Source organism: Kogia breviceps, chromosome 1 (genome assembly GCF_026419965.1).
Source record: "Kogia breviceps isolate mKogBre1 chromosome 1, mKogBre1 haplotype 1, whole genome shotgun sequence".
NCBI lineage: Eukaryota > Metazoa > Chordata > Mammalia > Artiodactyla > Physeteridae > Kogia > Kogia breviceps.
Genome location: NC_081310.1, coordinates 46,676,107 through 46,695,090, shown reverse-complemented (window position 1 = coordinate 46,695,090; position 18,984 = coordinate 46,676,107). Strand labels below are relative to the sequence as shown.

Below are 18,984 nucleotides of genomic sequence, written 5' to 3'. Positions count from 1 at the left end.
TGCTGCTTTAGACTAATTTTGATGATGATTATTTAATAAATAAATGAACACATTTGGCTGCTCTCCCCATATATAATTGTACCTGCTTTGTTAAAGCCAAGGTTGAAATGAATAACCTGTTTCATTCTTTCTTTCAATTTTGAATTCTTAGTATTTGTTTTTGTGTTCTTTTGGCAGCTTTTCTGCTAACATGCTGGAACATGCAAGAAAAGGAGGTTGCACCTTAGATTCAAGATTATACATTGGTAAGGGTCCACCAGAAGATGCCATGCATTTAAAAGCCCTTTGAAAACTGTGAAACCCTGTAAAAGTGAGGGCTAATGTTATAATTAGAAGGTTCACGATTCTGGTAGCTGCAGAAGAGGTGTGTTTTACTTTAGTTCATAGGCTTAGCTTCTTCAGGAATTTAGTAACAACATCCCAGCATGCCAACGTGAAAATGGTTTACCGCACATTCATATCTGGCTTCTTTACTGATTACATAAAAAAACAAGAGAAAACCCAACACAAGCACACACACATGCACAGATACACCCCTATGTGTACAATTCAAGGAAAATACTGAATATATAAAGAAAAATTGCTAAAAAGTAACTTTACCAGGAAACTAACTGCATATTACATTATTACATATTACATATTACATTACATTACAGCAAAAACCACTAAATAAGCCATTATTATTTAATAATCTTAGTAAACTTCATGACTTACAAAGGAAGGGCTATTTACTTAAAGACCATTAAAATGAGCACAAATGGATATGTCTTTAAGACCATTAAAATGAGCACAAATGGATATGTCTTTAGTTATATAGATTGAATCAAACTTTGGGCACTAGGGATCAGAGTACTTGGTCATGTAGCATTAACATATTATAAAATACGTGGTATATGAGGAGTGGACCCGCCAGCAGCCTTTCAAGAACAGCTTTATCAACTAGACAGAAAATCCCACTCTGTCCATCATTTCATACATGGGTAGCAATTATGAAATCAGAAAAGGAGCTGTATCTTTTAAATTTTCTATTTAAAAACAAACAGAAAGCAAGCTTAAACGTCACTCCTGTTATACACTAATAATTTTGATGTACACCATTTTTACCAAAGGGTCAAGAACAAAAATATGTTTATACACAATAGTAGGCTGGTGGTGAAAGGAGTTGGCTTGTACCTCAGAGAGCCCACTCCTCCTTCAGTGAAATTTATCATGGTGGGAGTATTTATGCCTTGGAAATTGGCAAATGCTACAAATCACCACCCTGTACCAAAGAGCAGGTTGTTAAACATTTTCCTGCATACCACTGAGATCCAAACATAAATGAGTGTCGACAGATCACAACTTTCTGATGATACCTCATAACTGCTGGCGCTATTCAGAGTTGTAAAAATCTCTGCCAGGTATTTGAAAATTGTGCAGATAGTTTAATATTAAATCAAAGCTCTTCTCATCCAGAGATTACATGCAGAGAGACACAGGCCAGTGTCGCTTGGATACACACAAATAATCTCAGTAGATATGGTGTTCCATAAACCTAGACCATATCAGAATAATCTGCAAGGATTCCAGAATACTGTGGTCTCAAAGTTGTAGAGTGCTGAGTGTCCAATATTATACTGCATATGCATTTATGTATGTCATAATTTCATTAACAACATATTCCTTATTGTCTATATTTCCTTGAGAGTTCTTATAATCTGCATAATCCTCAAGATGATTCCGTATTCCTTCTGGTAAACTGAGGAAAGCAGCTTTGTCTGGTAACCAAGTTACTGTCATCAGTAAGTCATGGGTTTGGTTATTCAGGAAATTTTAACTTCACCTCTGTTTATGATTTTTTGGTTTCAGTGATGGTGTCCATTTGGGCCCTTGTCTTCCGGGTGGCTGAGAGGTCTCACTGGCTTGGTCACCAGCTCCATCTTCAGGAGCTTTCTGTTTGATTTTTTAAAATTTTTACTCTAACTTTTTTTCAGAGGGGAAGTCCCCTCTCATCATCCTCTCTGCATATTGTTCTTGACTGGCTTTAGAAGTTCTCTCGCTTTCTGAAGATTGCTGTCCATGTTCTGGAACACACATTTCATCCTTTTTATTTTAACTACCCTGATGTATAAAGATTTTCACTTGCTTTCATACATGATTATCTTTCCGTAAAGAAGAGCCCACGAGAGCATAGCAGCTGCTCACTTGCCTGGAATTTAGACTTCAAGACCTGCTTTAGCACTACTTATCAACAATTTGCCACCTCCTTCTTCTTCTAGCACCCATGATCCCCCAAGTTGATTTTCATTTCAGGATCCTACAGATACAGCATGCATGCAGGAGTTCATTCATTCACTCAATAAATATTTACAGGGGACACACCATACACCAAGCATTGTGTGAGGATACCTTTATGCTCTAGTAAGGGTAGACTGAAAATAAGTACTTTTCAGAGAATTAAAATATGGTGATGTATGTGAGGATAGCACAAAATGGGGCTGGCAGGTAGGCACAAGTAGGGATCAGGATCCTGGCTAGAGGGGAGCAGCAGCTTGGTAGGGTCAGATTAGCTACAAAATGAGAGTCTGAGAAAATGCATTTCTCATTGTCAGAGAAGGAAGAAGCAAATATGGAATGGGCACAGCTAGAATGAAATGGACCATGTGGTATTGGGTTAGAATTGAAGGTACTGGTGTGAACTTATGGCTGTATGTAAAGTAAGTGTAAAGTGAGTGTGTTTATGTATATATGTGTGTGCATATGTGCATGTACATATACATACAGGTATATGTTTGCATAGGTATATATATGTATGTATTCATGTGCATAGTTTTCTAGTTCTGTTCACTGAAAGGGACTAGGAACAGCAATTCCTCAGAAGTAGTACGCACATCTAGAGTCCAGATCTTGGTTTCCAAACACCACTCTCTTCTTGAAGAAATGGTGGATTCTAGGGCTGGGGAAAAGTGTAAGATGAACCTAGAATATCTTGTTGTGTTAGAAAGAAAAAAATGCTCAAAGAATGATGAGGGCATGGCAAGGATGCAGAAACTAGCCTCAGGAACGCCCAGGGGCCAAATCTAGAACAAGTTAAACATCAAAATGACTATGAGAGTTATGGATTATGACCTACTGAATGAAACAGTAACTCATGAGTCTGCATTGATATACACAAATGAATTAATAAATAAAAGGAGAGAAGAGAAACCTCTTCTTTATAGTAGAAAGTCAGCTAATAAATGTAGAAGGCATGATGGTATTAGATAATCACCACTGGCAACCATCAGAGGAATAATTAATTTAAATAAGAAACATCAGTGAATGCTAAAACTAGTGGGGTGAGAAGTGAGATTTTACAATGTCTCAACTTATTTTCTCACATGTCAAAGCTAAGAAGTACAATAACTTTAAGCTTGGAAGGCACCGTCTTTAGCAGGTGATCAAAATTAGCACCACCATCTGTCTGAGTTTTGACTTGAACATCTGGGTGGATGCTGGGGCCATGTACTGAAATTGGAAAGTTGGAGACAAGAGTAAGCTGGGAATGGGAGGTTGGAAATTGAGAGTTCTGTTTAGACCAGCGGTCCCCAACCTTTTTGGCACCAGGGACCGGTTTCGTGGAGGACAGTTTTTCCAAGGATGGGGGTGGGGGTGGTGGGATGGTGCAGGCGGTAATGCGAGCGATGGGAAGCGGCAGATGAAGCTTCCCTTGCTCGCGTGCTGCCCACCTCCTGCTGTGTGGCCCAGTTCCTAACAGGCCAGGGGTTGGGGACCCCTCATTTAGACCTCATTGACTTTAAGATTTGTATGTAATAAGAATTTCTCAAAGCTATCTAATAGGCATTTGGATATTTGAGCATAGAGTTGCCGGGAAAGGTAAGAGCTGGAGACACACAGGCTAGTGGTCATCAACATATTGGTGGCCTTAAAATTTGTGAGATAAAAGAGGTCGCCTAGGGAGAGCATGAATCCAGAGAAGCATGGAGGCTCAAGGCAAAGCCCTGGACGTTCCAACATATGGGATTCCAGTGGAGGAACCTGAGCTGGGAGAAAACCAGGAGGATTTGGTGTCATGAAGGTCAAGGGAAGAAAGTGGAGTAGTCAGCCAATGCTGTTGAGAGATCGAGTAAGATTAGAACAAAAAAGCAGGCTTTGAATTTGGTAACACAGAAGCCATCATCTAGCCACCAAATTATACTGAGCGCCTATTGAATACCAAGCATTATGCTTGGCCATAGGCGAAGAGAGATAAGTAAAAGACACTTAGTATATGGTATGATGAGTACTGTGATAGTAGCAACCTCAGGGACCCATCGGGGAGATATACCTAATCCAGCCTTGGAGGTAAGGAGTGAATGGAGGCCTCCAGGAGGAATACGTTGAAAGGTGGGCAAGGATTAACTAGAAGAGTGATGAATTTGCTTTAGGCAGAGGAAACCCACATACAAAATTATGGAGGCAATCTACTTGTTTGGAGAACTACAAGTAGGTTGATTTGGGTGGACTGCAATATATATATACTGCAATATATATATACTGTATATATATACTGCAATATATATGTATACATATACATATATGTATATATGTATATATATGAAAGAGCAAAGTCAGATGAGGTAGGAGAGGTAGCCAGGGACTAGATGATGAAAGCCCTGTATCCTTTACCAGGAACTACCTGGTGGTCTGAAGAAAAAAAGAATAGGATGCATCCTATCACATCAGGGATGCCAGGGAGGAACACCAGGCTGACTCCGGTCATGTTGTGGGAGGTCTGTTTGTTTGTACCACTTCTGGTTCCTGCAGATCCCTGCTCAAGGCCATGGGAGGTTGTCCTTGGTCCCAAAATTGGGAAGTGACTCAATGAACATAGCTATTAGGATTAACAGGGGAGCAGTTGGCAAGGATAAGAAAGTAATATTAAGAACTTTCTATTGTAATCTGTGTATTTCTGGTAAACCATAGTGGCATCTCTTTTTAAAAAATGTACATTGTACTTTACTGAATAGTAAGCATTTTCATTTGATCCTCATGTTGTCATTGTTTTCCTACTTTTAATAGTGGAAGTGAGGCTGAGAAAGGTGACTAAGCCAAAGTCACACACTAGGATTAATAGAGCAAGGCCATAGACAAAGACCTTATAACTTCAATTTCAGTGGATTGTTATGCTACCAAGAGAGATCTTGGAATACATTCCATCTGGAGCGATTTATGGTTGAGCCCAGCATACGTCCAGATGGAGATGCTAGGCCACAATACAGATATTCACCACCAGAGGGTGCTCTTACCCAAGAGAAAATTGGCAGTTCGTCCCACAGTTTAAGAACTTTCGCTAATGAGTTTCTTTTCTGAGGTTCTTTCTTTAGAAACTGCAGTGCGAAGAACCTGAGGGCAGTAGCCCGAGAACCGCAAAGTTTAGAGCAATGACCTGTAGCCTTCCACACCTTGTGTCAGAGAGATGAGATTGGTAGGGAGACGTTTAATTCTGTCTGAAAGAAATCCAGATCATGCCTGTGTGGATGGGAGGAGCAGGACAGTTCAGAAATAAAGCTGTTATGGCTGCTATTCTAATGCAGGATTTATTTCCACAAACTCTAGGGTTCTTCCCAGGGATGATTCTTAGTTGATTTGTAGGTCCTCATTGTAAGTACTTTCAAGGCATCATGTTTAAGAATTTTGATTTCGCCTCACTAGGACAACTTCTTTGCAAAGTTATGAAGGCAGTAGTCTTAGCCTTCCCTTTCTCTTCTGTGAACAGCTTCCTTCATGATCACGCTCTGTCTGTCTCACTCCTTTCCTGCCTTCCTCTACTTCCTTTCTGGCTTCCCTCGCTCATCAAAGTTACTCCAGTAAAAAATAGGAACTCATTCACCTTAAGGTTAAGGTAGCTGATAGTGACTTAAAATGTTACCTTCCTAGGAGATCATGTACTGTAACAGAAATTAAGGTCTTAAATCAAGGAATTGAAGTTTTAAAGATACATGGAGCAGGTGGGGAAATTTTTGTTTTGTTTTGTCTTTTTGTACAGAGAGGTGGGCTATGGGTGGGCAGTAGTTTCTCCCTGGAGTTTTAAAAAGTCAGTCTTTTTCGTGAGCAGTCTTGTATTTGGCCTGTACCTTATAGTTATCTCTGGGAATCTCCTAGTTGTGTTATTTGTTGTCTATTCAGGAGGAAAGTAAAAATTGTGTAATAATCTGGCCTGGATAATCTGAAAACATGTTCTTTCCTCTCTATTTTGGCCCACCCCCCTTTACAATAGCTATCCTCTCTCAACCCTGAGGAGGGCATCAGGAGTAATCCAAGGCCTGAATAATTGAGATGATCCTCCTTGCCTCCACTTGCTTCTACTAGGCATGGCCTTGGGGCTTGGTTGAAACAAAAGTGGACTCTGTACAGTCAAAGCTCACTTTCTTGATGCCCTGTTAAGACTCAGTCTGGGTGGGCAGGTGCAGGTGGGGAACACCAGATTCATTATGTGTGTCCTTTTCAATGGTTCTCTGGAAATTCTTCTAGCTTTACCCTTGAGGGGAATTTGGCCTAAAATAAAGACATTTAAGTTCATACCTGCAGGAGAAAAAGATATTGCTGTCCATAAGAACCTAGAGGCCTATGACAATCTCCCAAGTGGACAATAGGTCTTATTCCTGTTTGGTAAGTGTTGAAAGACATAGCTTAGTCTGTTTTCTTCACTGGGTCCTTCTGCCTTTTTCTTGTAACAGCTGTTTTCCTTTTGAGCTTGGGGACATCGTGTCAATGTCCTGGAATGAGCCACTTACCCAATCTATGGGTTTGGGGAAAGTTCTGGATTATGATTTTACTCTGATGATTTGAGTTGGGAGTAGGGTAGAGACTTGACCAGATTCCATCTTTTGCAGTTAGTCCTGTCCTGTATCTTTCCAATAGTGGTTTCAATGGCAAAACCCAAAGAAGAGGTGATGTATGGGGCCACTAAGCTGGGCACACCTACCAGATAGTTTTATCTATAGCTTATCATTCCACCTTTGTAGTTTCATCTCTTTAATCCTCTAAAGTTTCTCAGTCTTCAGGAATCATCTATGAAAATGCAGCAATTCCAGGGAAAACTCATAGCTTAGTCCTTAGTAAGGTATTGTCTTACTTCTTAACTAGTAGTTTAGGAGGTATTAGAGTCACGCAAGGTTTTCCCTTAGAGGATCTTCAGATATTTTTCACTTTACTGAGGCTAGACAGAGAGAAGAGAATCAGCTAAGGTTACATATCTTGAAAAAAGCAGAACAAGGGCTACAATTCATTTTTTTTCAATTTCTAGAGTGGTACCTTTGTTCCCTCTCCTATTCTGTGAATGAGACTATGCTGGGGGTGAAGATGAGAGGGAGAAAGGGATGCCAAGAGAGAGGAAATGAGCACTTGTGAAAGAGGTGGTTAGTTACCCAACATTCATGCAAAAAATATGTTTTGGACACTACCATTCTAGACATTGAGGTAGGTATTGCAGACTGTAAAGACACATAAGACATAATCATTCTTCTCTTGATCTAGGCAAACAAATCGACAATTATAATGAGTGTGATGATAGAAATGAGAGGCACGGGTGGGCTTTGGAAGGTTGGTCCATTGTCAAGATTCTTTTGGTTGCAAGTGACAGAAAACTTAGCCGAAAACAACTTGAATAAAAGAGACAATTTACTGATTAACATAATTAGGAGGTTCAGGAGGTATTTCTGGTTTCAAACACAGCTGTATTCAGGGTCTCAAAAACTATATTAGGACAATTGTCTCTTAGCTTTTCTTTTTTGTGTGTGTTGACATCATTCTCAGGCAAATTCTCTGAAAATAGTGCCAAGGATGGATTAGGCAGCTGTGGTCTTGCTTATCTGCTTAACAACCCTAATGGAAAGAGGGTGTTTTTCTGTCAAACTGATCTCCTTGAGCTGACTTGGATCACATGCCTATTCTGAAGCAACCAGGGAAAATGGAATACTCTTATTGGCCAGGTCTGGGTCAAATGCTTATTCTGGAGCTGAAGAAATGGGATTAGTCCCACTCAAACAACATGGGTTGATGGCGGAGGTGATTCTTGTGGACATGTAAAAGCAACACAGATTCTAACACCAGCTGGAGAAGAGGTGGAGAGGAGGACTAGAAGGTTATCCTGTTTTGAAACCCAACTGGGTGTACTACAATACAATTCTGACACTAACCACTTGGGGTTAGACTCAGACTCTACAAATTAAATGGTCAGTCCTCTACAAAACTGCCTTTACTTCGCATGCAAGCTGCATTTTGAGGGATCCCAGGTCACCTGCTCTTCTGACTGCCTGACTGTAAATTCAAGGGTCTCCATAATCTCCTCAGGTGTGAAAATTTGCTAGAACAACTCACAGAGCTCATGAAAGTACTATAATTATTATAGTTTTATTATAAAGAATACACATAGGATAGGTTCTGGTAGGGAATACAGAGCTTCCACACCCTGTCCTGGTGGAGTCAGGGTATGTCACCCTCTCAGCACATTAGTGTGTTCACCAAACAGGGAGCTCCATGAGCTTGATATCCAGAGTTTTTATTGGGGTTTCATTACATAGGCACGATTAATCAAGCATTGGCCACATGACTGAACTCAATCTCCAGTCCTACTTCACTCCCTGAAGGTCTGGGGACTGAAAGTCACAACCTTCTTCTGGTGACCTGCCTCCATCCTGGAGCTATCTAGGGACCTACCAAGAGTCACACATTAGCATAACAAAGACACTTCTGTCACTCAGGGAATTCCAAGCGTTTTTGATGCTCTATGCCAGAGAACAGAGATCAAATTCTTCACCTACAGAGATGAAGAAAGGCTTCCAAGGGAGGTGATATTTGAGTTGAATCTTTACATTGGCAAAGAGCACATCTGCATGAAACCACCAATGAGTAAAAAAGAAGTGTAGTTTTAAGGGACTATATACAATGAGTGAGGCAAGAGAGGGCTATAAAGATGGATGGTGTCCATGTTTGGCAGTGCTTTGTAGGTTTGCTTCTATCGTGTGCAAACTGTGGAGAGCCATGGAAGGATTTGGATTTTAGTATTATGTCTGTAGCATAGATATGGAGGGTGGAAGGAAGGTGAGCAAGGTGGAATGAGGTGAGTACAATAAATCAGGCAAGAATATCAGTTCCCAGAGATACCTGCTTCACTAGTTTGCCAAGGACAGACCCTTGACTTCTGTATTAGTGTCTTAGGTTTGTCATAAAAAACTGCTGCAAACTGTGTGGTTTAACACAACAGAAAGTTATTCTCTCACAGTTTGAAGGTCAAAATTCCAAAATCAAGGTGTCGGAAAGGTTCTGTCTCAGGGAGAGTCTGTTCCATGCCTTTCTCTTAGCTTCTGGAGGCTGCCAGTAATTCTTGGCATTCCTTGGCTTGAAGATGCCTCACTCTAATCTCTGTTTTTGTCATCACATGTTGTTCTTCTGTGTCTCTGTGTCCAAATTTCCTCTTCTTATAAGGACACCAGCCATTAGATTAGGGCCCGTTCTAATTCAGTAAGACCTCATCTTAACTTGATTACATCTGAAGAGAACTTATTTCCAAATAAGGTCACATTCACAGGTACCAGGAGTTTGGACATCAACATATCTTTTTGAAGGGCACAATTCAACCCATAACATGCACCAAGACTTCCTGGGCACAGAAAGGGAAGTGATGGATCATCTGTGTAGCCTCATAGTGTCATAGCTGTCTCCTCAGCCTCATTCACACAGAGCCCATAAGCTCTGACAATGCTTTGGGTAGAGTATCTTTATTGGCTGAGCTGAGCCAAGGTGGATGGATAGTGTTGCCTTTGCTACTATCCTGGAGGAGAAGACTGTTCCTACCTTCTCCCAACTATGTTCTAAGTTGGAAGAGGGAGAGGCTTTTAGTGCACTCCTCCCCTGCACCAACATTTAATTCTCATAGCACTCCTATTTCTTTGGAGAAAATGAATAATAGATGATTCTAAGTTCAGTGACTGCTCTTCTCTCACTAGAAGAGGGATGGTGATGTAAAATCAACACAGGATGACTTGTCTCTTTCCCTTACCCTCTCTCACCCACTTAATCATTGTATCTTAACCAATACATTAAATGGAACACCTCAGTCTGGTATCTTCTTTGCTGTATTTAAAGATGTAACCCCTCAAAAATCAAAATACTTTACTGATCATATCTCATTCATCCTAAACATGCAGCTGTGTGTTGGGAGTTTTAAGATTGGTTGTTCAATATTGGTTGAACCAGGTTCTTCCATGTATAAGCTACATCCTGGGAATCACTAGATACCTTCAGGGAGCCAATCTGTTAAATGGTACTCCATTGCTTCAAAGAGACCAGGGGTACCACAGGGAGAAACTAAGCTTTTGAGATCATGCACGTTGCGATGTCCTGATTTCCTGTCTCTCTGGAGCCAATGCAGTAGGATTAGACATGGCTGGCATCTCTGTACTCTTTTTTTTAAAGATTTAATGCATTTTTTTTCTCCTGTTGGATATGGGTTACTGTGAATTAAGGCAAAGTAGTTAAAATTTTAAATTCATTTTTAGAGTTGGGCGATATGAGTTCTATGTAGATGAAGTGAATTTCCAAGACTAACTTCATAGAGTGGCTAACTCATCCTGGTTTGCCCTGGATTCTCCTGATTATAAAAGCCAAAGTCCTAAACTAAAAGTCCTAAACTAAACCTAAACCCTTTCAGTCATCCTACCCCTTAAACAAGACCTCAAATTCCTCAACGGCAGAGATTGGTTTACCTGTCTTAGATATCCACCATCTTTCCCTTTCTTTTCCCTTATCACAATATCCAGTATAAACTTTAGCACGTATCTGAAGTCCAAAGGAATGTCATCTAAGATGCCAGAGCTAAAAGCAACAAAGAAGATCACTCAGTTTCCAGTATTTGACTTTATTCCATTAATGTCCTGAATAGTGAAGGGACTGAGAGGGCCAGGAGACGAAAAGTAATGAAGATGGAGGATGCAAACTCAGAATGCTATTTATGGTCTAGGAAGAATCTTTGGTTGAGTTACTGGCTTTTCTCCAAGGGTCAAACAGCTCCAAATTTCCAGAGGAAGCCCCTGGAAAGGAACTTTTCTAGGAGAAATCATTATGTAAGTTTCCTCAATGAGATCAAAGCAAGTGTCCATCCGGTGATGTCCTGTTCCATCTCCTTTCACCCTTGGAGATCATCCCTATGATGAAATTTACGGACTGTGATCAACCAAATACTTGTCATAATTTCATAGCTAAAGTACATTCACATGCTTGTTGTTATAGTAACCATCAATAATATTAATAAAACCATGACTAGTTGAACCAGATGAATGGGACATGTAAACACAGACAAGAATAGCCTTATCAGATGTCAACACAGAACAACATAAGCATAACAGTCTGCATGCTGCTAATCATCTTCTATCCCACCCCAGCAGCTACATCTGTCTTGCTTGTGCTTGAAACACCCATTGACTTCTGTGTAGGGGCTATATAAATGGATACACAGAAGAAAGGAGTCTTCTTTGACTTCTAAAATAAGACAAAGAGAAATAGTTTACCATGAGTTTAGTATTCCATGAAACTAGGGGTTCCCTGTATGATATTTGCAAATTGTTCACCAATTATTGTCATCATGAAACACATTGTCTACAAAGCTTGTTCTTATATTTTTTAAGTATCATTATAACTTTATTTTAATTAATTTATTTATTTTTGGCCGTGTTGGGTCTTCATTGCGGTGCTTGGGCTTTCTCTAGTTGTGGCAAGCGGGGCCACTCTTTGTTGTGGTGCACAGGCTTCTCATTGCAGTGGTATCTCTCGTTGTGGATCACCGGCTCTAGGTGCGCAGGCTTCAGTAGTTGTGGTGTGTGGGCTCTAGAGCGCAAACTCAGTACTTGTGGTGCATGGACTTACTTGCTCCGTGGCATGTGGGATCTTCCCAGACCAGGGAATCAAACCTGTGTCCCCTGCATTGACAGGCACATTCTTATTTTAAAAATTAAATTAAATTTATTTTTTTTATACAACAGGTTCTTATTAGTCATCAATTTTATACATATCAGTGTATACATGTCAATTCCAATCACCCAATTCATCACACACCCACACCCACCCCCCCGTGGCTTTCACCCCTTGGTGTCCATATATCATTTGTTCTCTACATCTGAGTCTCATCTTCTGCCCTGCAAACCGGTTCACCTATACCATTTTTCTAGGTTCCACATATATGCATTAATATACGATATTTATTTTTCTCTTTCTGACTTACTTCACTCTGTATGACAATCTCTAGATCCATCCACGTCTCAACAAATGACCCAATTTCATTCATTTTTATGGCTGAGTAATATTCCATTGTATATATGTACCACATCTTCTTTATCTATTCATCTGTTGATGGGCATTTATGTTGCTTCCATGACCTGGCTATTGTAAATGGTGCTGCTATGAACATTGGGGTGCATGTGTCTTTTTGAATTATGGTTTTCTCTGGGTATATGCCCAGTAGTGGGATTGCTGGATCATATGGTAATTCTATTTTTAGATTTTTAAGGAACCTCCATACTGTTCACCAGAGTGGCTGTATCAACTTACATTCCCACCTTGCAACAGTGCAAGAGGCTTCCCTTTTCTCCACACCCTCTCCAGCATTTGTTGTTTGTAGATTTTCTGATGATGCCCATTCTAACTGGTGTGAGGTGATACCTCATTGTAGTTTTGATTTGCCTTTCTCTAATAATTAGTGATGTTGAGCAGCTTGTCATGTGCTTCTTGGCCATCGGTATGTCTTCTTTGGAGAAATGTCTATTTAGGTCTTCTGCTCATTTTTGGATTGGGTTGTTTTTTTTTAAATATTGAGCTGCATGAGCTGTTTATATATTTTGGAGATTAATCCTTTGTCTGATGATTCATTTGCAAATATTTTCTCCTATTCTGAGGGTTTTCATTTCGTCTTTTTTATGGTTTCCTTTGCTGTGCAACAGCTTTGAAGTTTCATTAGGTCCCATTTGTTTAGTTTTGGTTTTATTTACATTACTCTAGGAGGTGGATCAAAAAATATCTTGCTGTGATTTATGTCAAAGAATGTTCCTCCTATGTTTTCCTCTAGGAGCTTTATAGTGTCTGGTCTTACATTTAGGTCTTGAATCCATTTTGAGTTTATTTTTGTGTATGGTGCTGGGAGTGTTCTAATTTCATTCTTTTACATGTAGCTGTCCAGTTTTCCCAGCACCGCTTATTGAAGAGACTGTCTTTTCTCCATTGTGTATCTTTGCCTCCTTTGTCATAGATTAGTTGACCATAGGTGCATGGGTTTACCTCTGGGCTTTCTATCTTGTTCCATTGATCTGTGTTTCTGTTTTTGTGCCAGTACCATATTATCTTGATTACTATAGCTTTGTAGTATAGTCCAAAGTCAGGGAGTCTGATTCCTCCCACTCCATTATTTTCCCTCAAGACTGCTTTGGCTATTCAGGGTCTTTTGTGTCTCCATACAAATTTTAAGATTTTTTGTTCTAGTTCTGTAAAAAATGACATTGGTAATTTGATAGGGATTGCATTGAATCTGTAGATTGCTTTGGGTAGTATAGTCATTTTCACAATATTGATTCTTCCAATCCAAGAACATGGTATATCTCTCCATCTGTTGGTATCATCTTTAATTTCTTTCATCAGTGTCTTATAGTTTCCTGCATACAGGTCTTTTGTCTGCCTAAGTAGGTTTATTCCTAGGTATTTTATTCTTTCTTTTGCAAGGGTAAATGGGAGTGTTTCCTTAATTTCCCTTTCAGATTTTTCATCATTAGTAAATAGGAATGCATAAGATTTCTGTGCATTAATTTTGTATCCTGCAACTTTACCAAATTCATTGATTAGCTCTAGTAGTTTTCTGGTGGTGTCTTTAGGATTATCTATGTATAGTTTCATGTCATGTGCAAACAGTGACAGTTTTACTTCTTCTTTTCCAATTTGTATTTCTTTTTCTTCTCTGATTGCCATGGCTAGGACTTCCAAAACTCTGTTAAATAATAGTGGTGAAGTGGACATCCTTGTCTTGTTCCTGATCTTAAAGGAAATGCTTTCAGTTTTTCACCATTGAGAATGATGTTTGTTGTGGATTTGTCATATATGGCGTTTATTATGTTGAGGTAGGTTCCCTCTATGCCCTCTTTCTGGAGAGTTTTTATCATAAATAGGTGTTGGATTTCATCAAAAGCTTTTGCTGCATCTATTGAGATGATCATATGGTTTTTCTTCTTCAATTTTTTAATATGGTGTATCACATTGTTTGATTTGCATATATTGAAGAATCCTTGCATCCCTGGGATAAATCCCACTTGATCGTGGTGTATGATCCTTTTAATGTGTTGTTGGATTCTGTTTGCTAGTATTTTGTTGAGGATTTTTGCATCTATATTCATAAGTGATATTGGTCTGTAATTTTCTTTTTTTGTAGTATCTTTGTCTGGTTTTGGTATCAGGGTGATGGTGGACTCATAGAATGAGTTTGGGAGTGTCCCTTCCTCTGCAATTTTTTGGAAGAGTTTGAGAAGAATGGGTTTTAGCTCTTCTCTAAATGTTTGATAGAATTCACCTGTGAAGCCATCTGGTCCTGGACTTTTGTTGTTTGTTGGAAGATTTTTAATCACAGTTTCAATTTCATTACTTCTGATTGGTCTGTTCATATTTTCTATTTCTTCCTGGTTCAGTCTTGGAAGGTTATACCTTTCTAAGAGTTTGTCCATTTCTTCCAGGTTGTCCATTTTATTGGCATAGAGTTGCTTGTAGTAGTGTCTTAGGATGCTTTGTATTTCTGCGGTGTCTGTTGTAACTTCTCCCTTTTCATTTTTAATTTTATGGATTTGAGTCCTCTTCCTCTTTTTTTTTGATGAGTCTGGCTAATGGTTTATCAGTTTTGTTTATCTTCTCAAATAACCAGCTTTTAGTTTTATTGATCTTTGCTATCATTGCCTTCATTTCTTTTTCATTTATTTCTGATCTGATCTTTATGATTTCTTTCCTTCTGCTAACTTTGGTGGGTTTTTTGTTCTTCTTTTTCTAATTGCTTTAGGTGTAAGGTTAGATTGTTTATTTGAGATTTTTCTTGTTTCTTGATGTAGGCTTGTATAGCTATAAACTTCCATCTTAGAACTGCTTTTGCTGCATCCCATAGGTTTTGGATCATCGTGTTTTCATTGTCATTTGTCTCTAGGTATTTTTTTATTTCCTCTAATTTCTTCAGTGATCTCTTGGTTATTAAGTAGTGTATTGTTTAGCCTCCATGTGTTTGTGTTTTTTTACGTTTTTTCCCCTGTAATTCATTTCTAATCCCATAGTGTTGTGGTCAGAAAGATGCTTGATATGATTTCAATTTTCTTAAATTTACTGAGGCTTGATTTGTGACCCAAGATGTGGTCTCTCCTGGAGAATGTTCCATGCTCACTTGAGAAGAAAGTGTAATCTGCTGGTTTTGGATGGAATGTCCTATAAATATCAATTAAATCTATCTGGTCTATTGTGTCATTTAAAGCTTCTGTTTCCTTATTTATTTTCATTTTGGCTGATCTGTCCATTGGTGTAAGTGAGGTGTTAAAGTCCCCCACTATTATTGTGTTACTGTTGATTTCCTCTTTTATAGCTCTTAGCAGTTGCCTTATGTACTGAGGTACTCCTTTTTTGGGTATATATATATATATATATATATATATATATATATATATATATATATATATATATATATATATAATTGTTATATCTTCTTCTTGGATTGGTCCCTTGATCATTATGTAGTGTCCTTCCTTGTCTCTTGTAACATTCTTTATTTTAAAGTCTATTTTTTCTGATATGAGTATTACTACTCCAGCTTTTGTTTGATTTCCATTTGCATGGAATATCTTTTTCCATCCCCTCACTTTCAGTCTGTATGAGTCCCTAGATCTGAAGTGGGTCTCTTGTACACAGCATTTATATGGGTCTTGTTTTTGTATCCATTCAGCAAGCCTCTGTCTTTTCATTGGATCATTTAATCCATTCACATTTAAGGTAATTATTGATATGTATGTCCCTATAACCATTTTATTAATTGATTTGGGTTTGTCTTTGTAAGTCCTTTTCTTCTCTTGTGTTTCCCACTTAAAGAAGTTCCTTTAGCATGTGTTGTAGAGCTGGTTTGGTGGTGCTGAATTCTCTTAGCTTTTGCTTGTCTGTAAAGCTTTTGATTTCTGCATCGAATCTGAATGAGATCCTTGCTGTGTAGAGTAATCTTGGTTGTAGGTTATTTCTGTTCATCACTTTAAGTATATCATGCCACTCTATTCTGGCTTGTAGAGTTTCTGCTGAGAAATCAGCTGTTAACCTTATTGGAGTTCTCTTGTATGCTATTTGTCATTTTTCCCTTGCTGCTTTCAACAATTTTTCTTTGTCTTTAATTTTTTCCAATTTGATTACTATGTGTCTCGGTGTGTTGTTCCTTGGGTTCATCTGTATGGGACTCACTGTGCTTCCTGGACTTGGGTAGCTATTTCCTTTCCCATGTTAGGGAAGTTTTCGACTATATTCTCTTCAAATATTTTCTCAGGTCCTTTCTCTGTCTCTTCTCCTTCTGGGATCCCTATAATGCGAATGTCATTGTGTTTAACATTGTCCCAGAGGTCTCTTAGGCTGTCTTCATTTCTTTTAGTTCTTTTTTTCTTTATTCTGTCCTGTGGCAGTGAATTCCACCATTCTGTCTTCGAGGACACTTATCCGTTCTTCTTCCTCAGTTATTCTGCTATTGATTCCTTCTAGTGTCGTTTTCATTTCAGTTATTGTATTGTTCATCTCTGTTTGTTTGTTCTTTAATTCTTCTAGGTCTTGTTAAATATTTCTTGCATCTTCTTGATCTTTGCCTCCATTCTTTTTCCGAGGTCCTGGATCACATTCACTATCATTATTCTGAATTCTTTTTCTGGAAGGTTGCCTATCTCCACTTCATTTAGTTGTTTTTCTGGGGTTTTATCTTGTTCCTTCATCTGGTACATAGCCCTCTGCCTTTTCATCTTGTCTGTCTTTCTGTGAATGTAGTTTTTGTTCCACAGGCTGCAGGATTGTAGTTTTTCTTGCTTCTGCTCGACAGGCAGATTCTTAACCACTGCGCCTCCAGGGACATCCCAAAGCTGGTTCTTATTAAGTAGTCATTTTGCACATGTAAGTTACTAAAGTAGTGGTTCATTTTAGCTGGAGGGTCAATAGACAATAGTTTGGTGACCGGTGCATTTATTTAGATTCTTGTTTTGTAAAATGGTATAATCAAACCTTATAGGCAGTTGTGATAACCTAATGAGATAATGTAAGCTAAGCTTGTAGCACAGTGATAGCATATAAGTGCTTAGCAAATGAAATATCAGGGGAGGCTGTCTAACATAGCGGTCATGGACTTTGAAGTTAGTTCAAATTCCTGCTTTTTCACTTTCCAGCTGTGTATCTTTGTGCAGGTGTTGTAAATCTCCCTCAGCCTTAGATGAGTTTCTTCATCTACTGAATGGAGAACTTTATAGTACCCACATTATAGGTTGTTATGAGAATTAAGTGATGTTATGTACCAAAGGTGTTTACTTCATTGCTTAAGACTTGGCCAGGACACAATAAATAGTAACTGTTGTTGATATTACTAGTAATAGTGGTATTAGAACTGTGAGTTGCTCAGTGATGTGACAGAACAGGGTTGTAACAATGACTTGGAGAAAACAACTTTTGGTAGTGGTGTGGGAGATGGGGTGTGATTGTGCAGCTAATGATTGTAGCTTTTCTCTGTCCCAGTTTACCTTGGTGACATATTGGAAGCACTACTCTTTGAACTTCTGTCTCTAACTTTTAAATTTCATCTTTAAAATTCTAGGTATAAATTAGTGCTATAAATAATCATACTATATTCTCTATTGCTTCTAGACTTAAAGCCCATTTCTGACCTATTTCTAGTTTTTTTTTTTTTCTCCCACCTCTTTGTACTGTCAGTCCTCACCTTTGCTAGTTCACTTCTTATTTTTGTAATCTATGAGACCAGCATTTCGGTAATATTTAGTCTTTATCAGTCAGAAAGCTTTAATATCAGGGATAGGAATAAGAAGCTTGTTTCCTGACATCATCCAACCATGATGTTTCTGGTCTCAGAGAGATCTTTAGCCCTTAATAATCCTCTAACATATTTTTTGTTCGATCATAACAAGATACCAATTTGTAAGAGGATTTATTGGAGCAGTCATGCCATGTACAGCACTAACATTTTAGAGATTTTTCTTCAAAGAGGAGCATTTGTTTGCTAGTATGACACCTGCTTTCCTCCTTTTCTTTTTATGTCAACAAATGGATTCGATCAATTGATTGTTTTCTCAGCACTCTGCTCAACATCTAGCTTAATGGATTAAAAAAAAAAAAAACCTAGCAAACAACGTAATTCTAGTAACAGAACTTCCTGGTTCTTTTAGATCCACAGTAGGTACAGCCCTAGACTGTGTTTGAGGTGATAGGGACATAGGGCCTGTAGTTAATCTTTTATTGCTCTCAGAAGTCTTTGTTTACTTCAAGTGTTTCATCTTCCCAACTAGAGGTGGATTTCCTTTACAAAGAACCTTTACTGGCTTACTTCCTTTTCTCTAAGAACTGATCTCTACTCACACGACCGAAACCCTGTGGCTATAACTGTACCAAACAATTTTGTTGTCTCCACAGCCATAGCTGTTTGTACCAATGGTAGGCACCCAAGGCAATTTGGGCCAATCAGAATCTTTCTCTTGGGAATTTGGGAATCAGACACTGGGACCTAGTAGTTGGTGGTGCCAGAGCAATAGGTACAGGGCTGCAAGGCTGGGCCATTGTAATAGTTATTTATTGCTGTATAACACATCACCCCAAAGTTAACATCTTTAAATAAGAAACATTGATTATCTAGGTGCATATCTAAGGAATGGCTGAGATATGCACCTCTACCTTATTACCTCTCACAAGGCTGCAATCCAAGTTCTATATACTTTGATTGGA

General features: G+C 38.8%; 1 long non-coding RNA gene across 1 annotated transcript in view; it reads left to right on the top strand.

Moving 5' to 3' along the window:
* The first annotated feature begins 210 nt into the window (after positions 1-210).
* LOC136793493 (uncharacterized) overlaps positions 211-18,984 on the top strand; it is a 67,566-nt gene continuing 48,792 nt past the window's right edge. Inside the window, exon 1 of the long non-coding RNA XR_010838791.1 lies at positions 211-245. This is a non-coding gene — a long non-coding RNA (uncharacterized lncRNA). The remainder of the gene's footprint in view (positions 246-18,984) is intronic.